This window comes from Alligator sinensis, unplaced genomic scaffold (assembly GCF_000455745.1).
Source record: "Alligator sinensis unplaced genomic scaffold, ASM45574v1 scaffold1869_1, whole genome shotgun sequence".
Lineage (NCBI taxonomy): Eukaryota > Metazoa > Chordata > Crocodylia > Alligatoridae > Alligator > Alligator sinensis.
Genome location: NW_005843484.1, coordinates 28645 through 40662, shown reverse-complemented (window position 1 = coordinate 40662; position 12018 = coordinate 28645). Strand labels below are relative to the sequence as shown.

At 39.4% G+C, this 12018-nt stretch overlaps 1 long non-coding RNA gene across 1 annotated transcript in view; it reads right to left on the bottom strand.

Annotated features, from left to right (window-relative positions):
- The window catches only part of LOC102383768, a 27853-nt gene extending 15906 nt beyond the window's left edge, over positions 1–11947 (bottom strand). Inside the window, exons 1-2 of the long non-coding RNA XR_325507.3 lie at positions 11890–11947; positions 2935–3024 (exon numbers count right to left, since the gene is read on the bottom strand). This is a non-coding gene — a long non-coding RNA (uncharacterized LOC102383768). The remainder of the gene's footprint in view (positions 1–2934; positions 3025–11889) is intronic.
- Positions 11948–12018: the final 71 nt, after the last annotated feature.

Genomic DNA, 12018 nt, shown 5'->3' with positions numbered 1-12018 from the left:
AGGAATGCCAGTTTTTTACAGAAAAATTCACAAATCCCTAAAAAAAACAAAAACACCAAAAGGCCAGTGTTTTTTAGCTAGCAGCAATATAAATAGCACTTTAACCAATTTAATGATTTAATTTATTTTTTATTTTATTTTAGAAAGCAAAAGCTGTGCTATTGTGGCATGGGCAATACATAAGAACAGCTCAGGAGAAAAATAAAAATAACTCCTCTCATCTTGAGGCTGTGCATATATAAAATTAAAACTAAATCTTCATTATTTGCTGCCTTGTCAAATTTATGGTTGACTTAAAGATTCAGGATATATTTTCCTACAGATGAAAGCACAAGATCATTATATTGAACCTGTTTTGGAACATACAATAGGTCCAAGATTGTTCAAATAAAATATTGAAATAAATGCAGCCCAGGATTCATTCTCTTTGGAGCTGAGATACTAAGGCCATCAGCTGAAGTGCGCTTTAGGTTCCCCTATCTTCAGACACTTCTGCTCATGTAAAGTCCCACTGACTTGGGGAGGAGAAAAACTATCTGAATATTGCTAAGCCACCCCCTCTTTTCATTAGGCAAATAGGGGTGCCTATACACAAGCAGTGAGGCTGCTCCAATGCACTGTAATTACAGTGGGTCAGAGCAGACTTGATTAATCAAGTCTGCTAGAGCACGGAAATTACCGTGCTCCAGCAGACTCTGGCGTTTCATGTATAAGTAAAGCTCATTCAATGAGCATTAGTTAAAGTGCCCCCTGCCGCCATTTTTAAGTGTGGGGATGCTGATACATGAGACGCTTCAGGCACTTTAATTAGAGTGGCTCTTAGAGCTCCTCTAATTAAGGCGCTCTGCACCCCACTCCTGGAGCACATGTGTAAACACCCACAGGACTGTAATTTTAAATGATTTCAGCCACCCATGCTGGGTTCTGCAGTTCAGCCGTGTGGCAGCTGAAATTATGTCTGTGTAATAAAGGTGCTTGCTGAAGGCTCTATGAAGATTAGACTAAGTGTTTTTCTGTATTTGTTTAGATATTAAGCTATATGTTGTTGCTAAAAGCCTAATTAAAGTCTAAGATGTAGTGAAGCCTTGTATAAAGTAAGGCCTAGTAAATTTAGCAAAGCCTTGAAGTAGTAAGGCCCTGTGGCGTAGTTAAAATTACCTTACCAAAGGAATGCAAGGCTTGTACTGCTATTTGTCAGTCTAAGGACAGTTGAAGTAAAAGGAATTTGAGTGGTTGTATGTTATCAGAACCATTCAGAAGCTTTAAATTGGCTGGAATATCTAGAAACCATTCAGAAGGAAGATACAGCTCTGTGAAAAGGTTAGATAGCTGTTGCTTGGATCAGTGGGCCCGTGGACCTCAAGGAGCTCAAGAACTGCATTCCAGGGTCCTTCCCGGTACCCTTTGGACAGCATTGTTTAGGGACGCCTGACTTCACTGAACTTTGTGGAAAGAGAAGCTTGCTGTGTATCAGGCATCAGAGGAGACTGCCGATAAGTTGCCGACGCAAATTGCTTTTGTCTGTCATTGTTTGTTTGTTACTACGCATAGTTGTATTTTTGTTAAATCAATAAACCTTTCTTACCTTTCTACCCCCGACCATACTCTCAATCCCTGAACGCTCCGCAGGTGATGGGACACAGCCACACCTTGTCAGATAAACTGTGAAGAGTGGTGTTTGTACAGCATGCTAACACTCAAAGACCTAACATGGCAGTTCACCATTCGGGATGACAATGGCACATGAGGTACCAGCCACAAGAAGTAGCATAGCAGTCAGAAGAGCAGCAGAGATGGATGCTATTTTTGTGCCCCCTTTCTCTCACCTCCTAAAAAAATCAGTGCCCAGGGTTGGTGAACCAATTCCCGCCCCCACTTTAGTTATGCTACTGCTAGCGCTTTCAGGCCTTAAATCATCAAACAGCAAGAACAGCATCATCCCAAGACTCAAGTCTTCTGCCATTTTGGTATGGACCTGGAACATGATTGTACAGAGTAAGGTTTTGCTGAGTAGCAACCCTCTCCTCATTTCTGTTATTCAGAGTGATAAATTAGAGAAGTAGGTATTCTGATCTAGCTACCTTAGCATTTTGTACAGCTTCTGGTCTGTATACTATCTCAGTACTTCCCTGTAAAATTGATAGCAATAACAAAGCCCTTCAAGAACTTGATGGTGTCCCCATTCTTCTCCCTTTTGCCAGGATTGCTGGCCCTGAGTGACTGTTTCCTGACATGCACCAGATCAACGAACGTTACAAGATGAAGGTTTGCTCTCTTTTTCAGGAGCTTTCTGAAAGCTCAGTCTCAGTCAGTAGTAGCCCTATGTGTGCTTTGCTGCCTTAGAGGCACAAGTACAATTTGCTTGGGATGGCACAGATGTTTCCCTTGATCTTTGAGCACCTAGGTAATACTGTAGCTCCTAGTCCAGGATAGCTTTTGCTAACCTTTGCAGATGCTGGGGCAAAGAAGAAAGGTTTCTTCTGAGCCTCCTTCAAAGCAGTGACATAGGATCGTCCATAGGATCATAGAAGGTCTGCTGGCACAAGTACACCTGAGAGTACAACTGGATACTTCACTAAGAAGAAATTGTTCCTAGCTGGTGAAATTCATAAAAGGCTGTGGGGAACCCATAGGGAAAAATTAAATCTTGATACAATTTTTCATGCATATATTTTGTCCCTGGTTATAAGCAGAAACTCTCAAAGCCTGCAGCAAGCTACATAGTTTGCATACATGTGGGTCTGAATTATCCCTATTTTCTCAGTAATGTATCCTTCTTAAACCAGTTATGCAGCTTTTCTGCAGGAATTACAGGCATCTAATTTTTGGTTGTATTATATGAGCAATAGGCATCACATGGCAATAGACAATCTGGCACAACCATGTAATTTCTCCTTTATATTACTTATTTATATGGAATTCTCAAGTACATACCTGGGTCATTGAGAGTTCAGTGCTTCTTAGAGTGGATTTAGTTTAGTAAATATTTTATGTCGTCTGAGATGTTCACTAGATGAGATATTACTGTGAACAAATTTTGGTTGATTATTTATTAGAGAGCAAATAGGCGAAAGACATCATTAACAGATTGAAGCACCTGATTTGATGTTGTATGTTTACAACGATGCAAAACCAAACATTATTCAAAGATACTTGATTCAACAATCAGTTGCTTTTTAATTGAGGAATGGATTTGCTGTAATTCTAAAGTGTTCACTTAGGGGGTTTCTATTTAATTCAGTGCATCATGCAGGTCATTGACTGCAGTATGAAGAGCACATGCAAATAATTACATACTTTTTAATCGTTACCAAAATAAAGGCTAGTAAAAAATCTGAATTGTGAGGTTTTTTGATAAAAAATGACAAATTAATAATGAAAATATTCACAAAAATGTCCCCATTTTTCATCCAGTCCTAGGTATAACTCCCTGTGACTGTCTTGAGATTGCCAGTCTTTATGCCACTGTAATGAAATTAGTTGGCTGAGTGAAGCAAATGTGTACCTGATACATAATTTATTTGCATGTTCCTGTATACTATATATGTATTATAATAATAATAATAATGTAATATATATGTAATATATCCAAATGACTCCCCCCTTTCCACCTTATGCTCTCCCTTCCTGTTCCTCCCCGCCTTCAAACCAAACCATGAACATCATGACAGTTTCACATGACATTTCTAACAGGCAAATGTGAATTTTAAAGACTGGTTTATGAAGAATTTTGAGTGTTTGACATTTAAAAATAATGAAATTTGATTACTCCAAATCAGCATGAAATATGCTGGTGAAGTTCTCTGCATGCAAGTTTCAGTGGTACCCATTATGCCCAGACCCAGTAATTAGGTGACTATCTGCAAGTGATACCACAACCCCCCAAATTTATATAATACATCTCTATAAAGAGACCTTACTCCTGAGGAAGTAATAAACATAAATTGTGGAATCAAGTCCTCCAAAATTCTCTTTTCATTCAATCAAAACTCCCCTTGAATTCAATGGTAAGGAAGGCTTCCCGAAGAGCAAACAAGCAGCTTGTCTTAAAGGTGGTATTAGCAGCAACAACAAATCCTCAATCTCTGTATCCTGAATTTGAAATAAATTGTTGCCATGTGAAAAAGTTCTGTTTTTGTGCAATATTAAGCTGCTACCTCTCTCTTCGGCCCTTTGCTTCCAAAGCTTGTAGTGCTCTGCATCTCAAAAGAGCTCAATAAAAGAGTAGAATAAAGATATGTGCACTTGAGTGTGATATGTGGGTTTGTGTTTGCCTACAGTTGAGGGATATCAAATAAAATTAATGGCTATGTTGTGTTTGAGAGGAAACTCTACAGCCATGTCTGCTACTTTCTCTGGCTCTCTCAAACTAAGGGCTAAATTCACAAAAGAGATTTAGTTTTTAATAATACTCAATATTGTGAGACATAACTTTTGGAGGCCCTGCTACCCTGTGGAAACTACAGACCTTATACAATACATGTGGAGAGCTAGGGGAGGAAGCTATTAAGATATATTATAGTATATAGTATGATACAGGCTATAATTGTTATATTTCCTAGGAGCTATTCAGAAATACCACTGAGAGTGCTGGGGGTGCCTCTTCCAACTCAGGATTCACAGCTGTGTAACCTCTCTTGAAGTTAGGAGCCTAAGCCAAGTCAGCCTTTCTCATGTAAAACTGAAGGTCTGCTGCACCTGTAAACCAAAAACTCCCTGGCTATTAGCTGCAATGTGGAAGAGCCAAATTCAAATCCCTCATCTCATTTGGAGCACTAATTTTAATTCAGGTCTCCTACCTCAGAGGTGAGTTCTTTAATCACAAAACTATTGGGAAGGCTTGAGTGAAGCCATCTCCGGTTGAAGCCACTCCACTTCATGTGACATATTTAACGATCAACTGGTTGTATTGCCTGGTATTTTTGCAAGATATCTTCTAGCTGTATTGGTCATAGCCAGAGATCCTTTGTTCTTTCTTGCTGTATAAAGACTGTTGTTCTCTTATCTTTGCTTTATTTATCCTAGATTCTCTACGTTATTTAGATGTTTAACTCCCTTAGTTCAATCTTGGTATTCAGACTTCATCATGAGTTTATGTGAACATATTTATGAAAGAATGGCAAACATCCTATCGAGGTCAATAAAACCAGGATTTCATCTTCCATGTCTAATCATTCTCTGACTCTTAGACCCCCAACTGCTTAACACATGGAGGGTTGTGTTAGTGTACGGAAGTGGTCTTTAATCATCATTGGGACGTTTAATATATATCTAGTCTTAGTCATTACTTTCCCATTGGATTTTCTTCTTTCTGCTTGCCTTCAGAGCAAGCTTTTTTTTAATTTCATCAGGCGTGGTTTTGGTTCCTATCAATGTTTTACTAGTCATCACAAGGACCTACAATTCCAGTTTCTCTCTCTACACTGCCTCTTTGCGGGGAGGGATGGTACACAATTCTATCTTTGCCATTTAATCACCTCTGGAGGATATTTAAATAATCAGAGTAGTTAGCTGATGTGGGAGGATTCACTCTGGCTCATTAAGGGTCTGACCCTCTCTCATAGTAAAGCAGAAAGATTATGAACTTTAAAAGACCTACTTTTCTGGATTCACTGCCAGGTAAGAGCCATTTGCAACAGCTTTCCAAGCCTTTCATGTAATTCCCATTCTCTATTAGAGACAGATGTTGCTCAAGAGCTGCTGTTTCAGGCTAAAAACACTTTCTCTTGCAATTTATATATCAATGTGCTAATAGTTTTAGTCAAATAATTAAAGTTGGGGGTGTGGGAGTTGGGAGGTGGAAATCATTTTATTCCTATTGCCAAATGTCTACAACCCTATTTGTTGACATTGTGTCCCCCTTTGGCCTGGTAAAATGGAAATTGCCTGCTAGGGGCTCTGCCACTTGCTTCATTGCTGCATTTCTCAGTCTTTAGAGTATTCATACTTTTTTCTAAAGTGGAAGACATTGGTCCCTAGTGATGCAAACATATCTCTTGCAGCTAGCTATCCAGCAGATTTTATTTGTCTTAAGATACGCCAGCACCTCTTCAGTGCCTATTTATGCCTGCTTTTGCGTACAGCGTTCCTCTTCCCAGCTATACTTTACTTTTTTGTCGGGGGGGTTGTTTTTGTACAGATTCACTTTGACTGTCCTCCTATATTCAAATATATGACCGCTCCTTCCAGCTGTATTTCTTATGAGTGTCCTTCTCATTCTTCAGACAAGGATTCATTTGTGTTGTTTGTTCCAATTCAATCCTGCTTTGGAAGTAGGATGGTTTAAACCAGGAGTGCCAAAGATACAGTCCACAGGCCACAGGGTCCTATCTTCTGGCCTGCAGTGCTGCCCATGGGTCCTGGAACAGACCCACAGGCCTCATGCTGTGTGTGCTAGAATGGCCCTGTATGCTGCATTTGGCACACAGGACTAAATGCAGCATGTGGGGTTGGGGCTGGCATACGCAGGGCCAGTCTGGGATGCATGCTGCATGTAGAGTGTAAGGCTGGTCCAGGGTGCACACTGCATGTGGTACCTGTGCTAGACCAGCTCTGCATACTGGATCAGGCATGTGGCTGGTCTGCAGGCCTGATCTGGCCCATTGACTTTCCCTATGCCACCCATCCAGCCCATTTGGTCCACAGGGCCTGATGAGCTTGACACCCCTAGGTTAAACCCTAAAATTCAACATGCCATATAAACCAGGCTGGGGGCAAGCCAGTGCCTCTACAATGGCTCTTGGCTTCTTCTGGTTCATGATAGCCTCTTGACAGTAGTTTCTGCAGAAGTTATACAGACAAGGGCTCTGAGAATCCATGGGGATAAAAGTAGGGTCATTCCACAGCATATCTTAGAAAGCTGTGGCTTCTGTTTTAGTAACACAAGACTGGAAAAGATCACTTGAGCCATCAACTCTCATTCCCTCTAATAAGAGGCAGCTATAATATTATTATTATTATTATGTATTTAACAACAACAAAAACAACAATACATTGTAATACTTTCACCCTGCCTCAGTCCCTAATGCCCCATAATAATTTCTATAATTCGGAGGAACATTCTGGTCTTGATTTGGAGCTCTTCTGTAAGCAATCAGTTTTTTGGCAATGATCATGAAAAAATTCCTCTGCAGAAAAGCAATAGCAGTAGGAAGCAGTTTTTGATGTTTAACAGGCTCTAGCAATGGTTGGAGACTTTCTCCTGAAATGGGTTGGCTTTGATGCAACTTTTGTTAGGAAGGTTTCTCAAGTCCAGGATGGAATTTCAAGGTCAAAAAAGAAAAAGGATGTGCCACCTCAGAACAGCCAAGAACCTGAGGGTCAGGCACCTGCTTGCCCTATGTGATACTTGGTTTCAAGTTCTTGCTCTAAGCAGGAACTTGTATTAGTTACTGTAGAGAGATGTATGTCTCCCACAGTCTAAATAAAGCCCTAAATACCAAGTTTTTGGGGGTAATTTTGTCTAAATCTGTATTCCTTTTTCTGTTTTTTTGCAAAAAAAAAAAAATAAAAAAGGAAAGTTGATTTCACCCCTGTAGAGAACAAAGACCTGTAGCATCCTCAGCATCTCTCGCCAACACTGAATTTTCATTTATTAGCTAACACTAATGAACATTACATGTATTCAAAAAGAAGATACTGAACGACCTTCCCAGGTTTGACATTGTTGACAGGCAGCCAATCCGTGGATCAGAATGACAGCATTATTTTATCATCCTTAAAAGCCTTTTTTGATTTCACTTAATTTCTTGACTGTAGAAAAAGCCCATTGTTTTTTTACTAAATGCTTTATATTTACTCTTCCCTGATGCTCTCACTCTGTACAATCAAAATGAGAGGTACTCTTGAGATTGAGTGCTTTGCTTTTTTCAGAGGATGCTGATATTAGCTCTCTATACCAGTTTTATCTCCACAGTGATGTTAAGTTCACCTCTCAGCGCCAAATAACAGAGTGATTTCCAAGCTGTCTTCAGCACTGAGGGCACAGTTCAGATCCCACTGGCCTCAATTGGACTGTTGCAAATCGACTCTGGTGGAACAAGGATTTGGATCTTAGTGTCAAAAATCCAAAAGGACGGGGGTGGAGAAAGGAGGAGAACAATGGACTTTGATAAGCTCATGAAGGGATTATATGATGTGGTTGCCTTTACTATCACGGGACTGGATAATGGCATAGTAAATCCTGCCCATTCTAGTCCAGCCCAGTCCATTTTCTGTTTTTCATGAGTGTAGCAAAGTTCTGATTTTCCTCTACAGTTGCACCAACTTCAAAGAAATGTACACAGGTCCAATTCTCTGAAACAACTCTGAACACAGGTAAAAATCTAACGTTATTTTTACTAAATTGAGAGGTAGTCAGGAAGCCATAATGCCACCTTACGTATCAGATATTGAATCAAATTATTGTCCTGTATTTTTATGTTGCCTTCCATCTTCCAAAAATCATAGTGAACTTTGCAAACTCTCCACTCAGAGAGCTCTATCATTGAAACAAAGCTGGTTCTGAGATGGAACTGAATCACAATGTAGGGCAGGAAGTAAAGAATACTACTCTCACTACTTTGACTCGAATAGTTAAGCAGTATGCCAGGCTTTGCCTGTTTGTTTCCATTGTGGTAACAAAGTGATAGCATAGATCAGGTATAGTCATTGTATAGCCATGTTAATTTACACAATATGCCCCAAAAGCCTGCTTCCCTGGACACAGTAGAAATATATCAGGCAGTTTCCTGATCCAAAAATCCCCTAGCCTGACTCTCAAAATGTGTTCTCTGCCTAAGAAGCCTTGTCCCTCTCAGAATTATACTCTAGCTCTTTCTGCTGGCTCTGTGCCTCCAGCACACAACAGATACACTAACTTCTGCCTATGATATGAGAATGAGCTTCAGTTCAAACAGCTGAATTCTCACCTCCTAGCAGGCATCGTGCTGAAATCCTCAGTTGTTTCTACAATTTAACAGGGCTTGATTTCTCTTTCTACTGAGCCTGAACGAATACCTGCCATCTCCAATGCTGAATAAGGGTTTGCCATTTGGTGAATAAATTCCCTGACAGGAACCATTTCTGCAAAACAATATCATATTCAACTGAAATGCCAATAAAAATAGTTGTTATCCAAACTGGCCTGCATACTGATAATAGTCAGCTTACTGTTGGAAAAAAATGAAGTCGACATGACTGTTTCATTGATGAGAGGCAAAGATATCTTTTATTGGACCAACTTTATATTTGGGATAGAGTTAGGCAAGCTTTCATATGCAAGATAATCTTCCTCGGGTCTTGTACCAGCTCTCTGACTTCAATCAGAGTAGGTCTGCTCAGAATTTCAAGGCTTTCAACAGAAGCTGCATTAGCACGAATGTAGGCTTTTCAGCAACCACCTTAACTAAAGCCTTCCATCTCCTCCTATCTTGCACAATCTCCTTCCACCTTGTTGCATCTTTGTATTCAGATCAGTTTTTGTTATCTTCCCGTCGTTCCCTACCTTGCGATCTGATACTCTCCACCTCTCACTCCAGAATCTGCCTCACATGCTGTCTCTCATCAGTTCTTGTGATATGCCCTGCCCATTTCATTTTCTGCACTCTTATCTTGCTCAAGAAATAAGTCTGTTTAGTATATAAATATATAGGATGAGATGGTTAATTTGTCTATTCTTTCCAATTCAGGAAGGAATCCCTATTCAGGAACATACTTAAGCGCATGTTGAAATTAAAGCATGTGCTTAACACCCTTTCAAACTATTGTGCTTTCCTAAATATCGGCATACTAATTGAAAATAGACTTAAGTGATTTCCAGTGAAAACACACAACTAAAATGATCACCATAATCCCTGGTGTTTGTTTGCCAAAGTATGAATCACTAGTATGCAAATAAAAATATGTGTAAAGGTAAACTCATTCATTACCAAAAGGGATATTACTGTTTTACTCTCTCAGTGGTTAGACTGCCTCCTGAGAAGGTGGTCTTCATGAACCAAAGTCAATATTATTTGTATTTGTCCTTGTTTTAGTATTAAAAGCAAAACTCAATGTCTTGACATTTTGGAAGGACCTCTACTTTCCACTGGTAAACAGTAGCTGCATGACTGACCCTGAAACACTAAAGCTTTGAGTCAGCTCATTTAATCTAAATCCACATGTATTTGTTCAGGTATTATATCCAAATTGGGAGTTAATTTTTCAATTCTGCTTTGACTAGGTGATTATGAAGAAGCCCACAATAACCAGCAAATTAGGCAGCTCTTTCAAGGGAGACTCAGGACTGCTGATACTGAACTGAATCAGGCATTTCTGAAGCACAAGAGGAAACCATACGAAACACTTGGAAACAAGGATTTTCAAGTTGAAATTGACTTGTCAGCGAGCAGGAATATGTTATTGTGAGAGGAAATCGATGCAGAGAGATTGCAAAGACCCAAACAGTAAACAGTCTGTAAATGAGCTTCTGTCTACTTTGTAGTCCGAGCCAAAAGACCGCTTGACATAATTTTCTAGGAAATCGGATGGTGTCAATTCTTAATCTGAATCATGTTGAAAACACCTTCTTATTTATGGATGAAGAATTGAACTTGCTGACATGCATGGAAGAAAGTATCTCAACAGCACAGCATATTCACAAACTATGAAAACAATAGGTACTGAATTCAATTGTTTCAACAATTCACTTGGTTACGCTAATTTTAGGGTGGAATAACTTTACTGATGAAATTTTACTAGGGAATGTGAAACTTTACTGGGGATAAAATTATCTGGATGCTGTGACTGACTGAGAAGATGCCGAACAACTACTAATGAAAATTAAGAGCTTTTTTTGCAAATGCCCGAAATCTTGGGACAGTACCAAGGAGATGTAGGAACTTTAAGTAAAGTCAGAAGGAGATGTACCTGGAGAGTGATGCTGCTAAGAATTCCATCAATAGTGGGAATGACATCCCTTTTACATCCTTCAAATGTTAACAGGAAAAATGTGCTTCCAAAATTTTTCTGTAACAGCAGCACCAAGCTCTATTGTTCAATCCAAATATGAAGCCAAAATCAAATCAGTAAGCCAAGCCAGAAAATTCCCTTGGCTCATTCTAGCAATTCTAGCCTGCCAAATTATAATTAACTATACTGGTTGTACTCCATATAAACATCATCATCTCTTGCATGTTCAGAATCATTGAGCTGCTCTCAAAGGAGACATTCACCAACTGCTGCGTGAGGTCATTTCCCTGTGCCATGCAGGTGGTTTTGCAACTTGATAAGATCTAAGCCCTGAGCTATCTGCAATTTATCCTTTTGCAGAGGTATTAGGGAGCAGACACATGCACTGAGCATGGAAAGCAAGCAACTCTGTCTCTTGAAGAGATTGTGCTAAACTTCTAATAATTTTTGCATTAAATACTATGACTTTTTTTCTAACAATTCTGCATGAAACAAAACCCAATGCTGATGTTCTTAACATACAATGTTCCAGGCCCAAGTGAGGGCTTCTAGGCAAGGAGAAAAAAAAGGGGGGAAATGACCAAGTACCAGAAGTGTAACCTATAGGAAGCATAATGTCAAAAACACTATCAATTGATACAAGTGCAACAGAGATCACATGGCAGACTCTTAAGAGTTCAAAGCCCAATGATACCTAAACCACAAGACAAAAAGTATATTAGATTACAATAACACGTTTCTGTCCATTGGTTGAGAAAGATAAGAGGTCATTTTAATCCCTTCAGCCCTCTGAGATGTTGTTTGCTAAGTTTTTAATGTTTTTGCTGGAATCACAGCTCTTTTGCTAATTAAAATGTTGTGAATTATTATATGCTATAAATGTATGAAGAGGACTTGGACAAGGACTAAGTAACTGAATCTTTCACAGACATTAGATCTAAAACTTGAGCCAGACCTTACCTTTAATTTTCTAGATGAGTGAGGCCAAAGTTACTTCAGTCGGTCATAAAATGAGACATCATTACTCAGAGTTCTCTCTCCTAGGAAAATAAGTATAGGAAAGACAAGCATTAGAGATGAAGTTTCAGT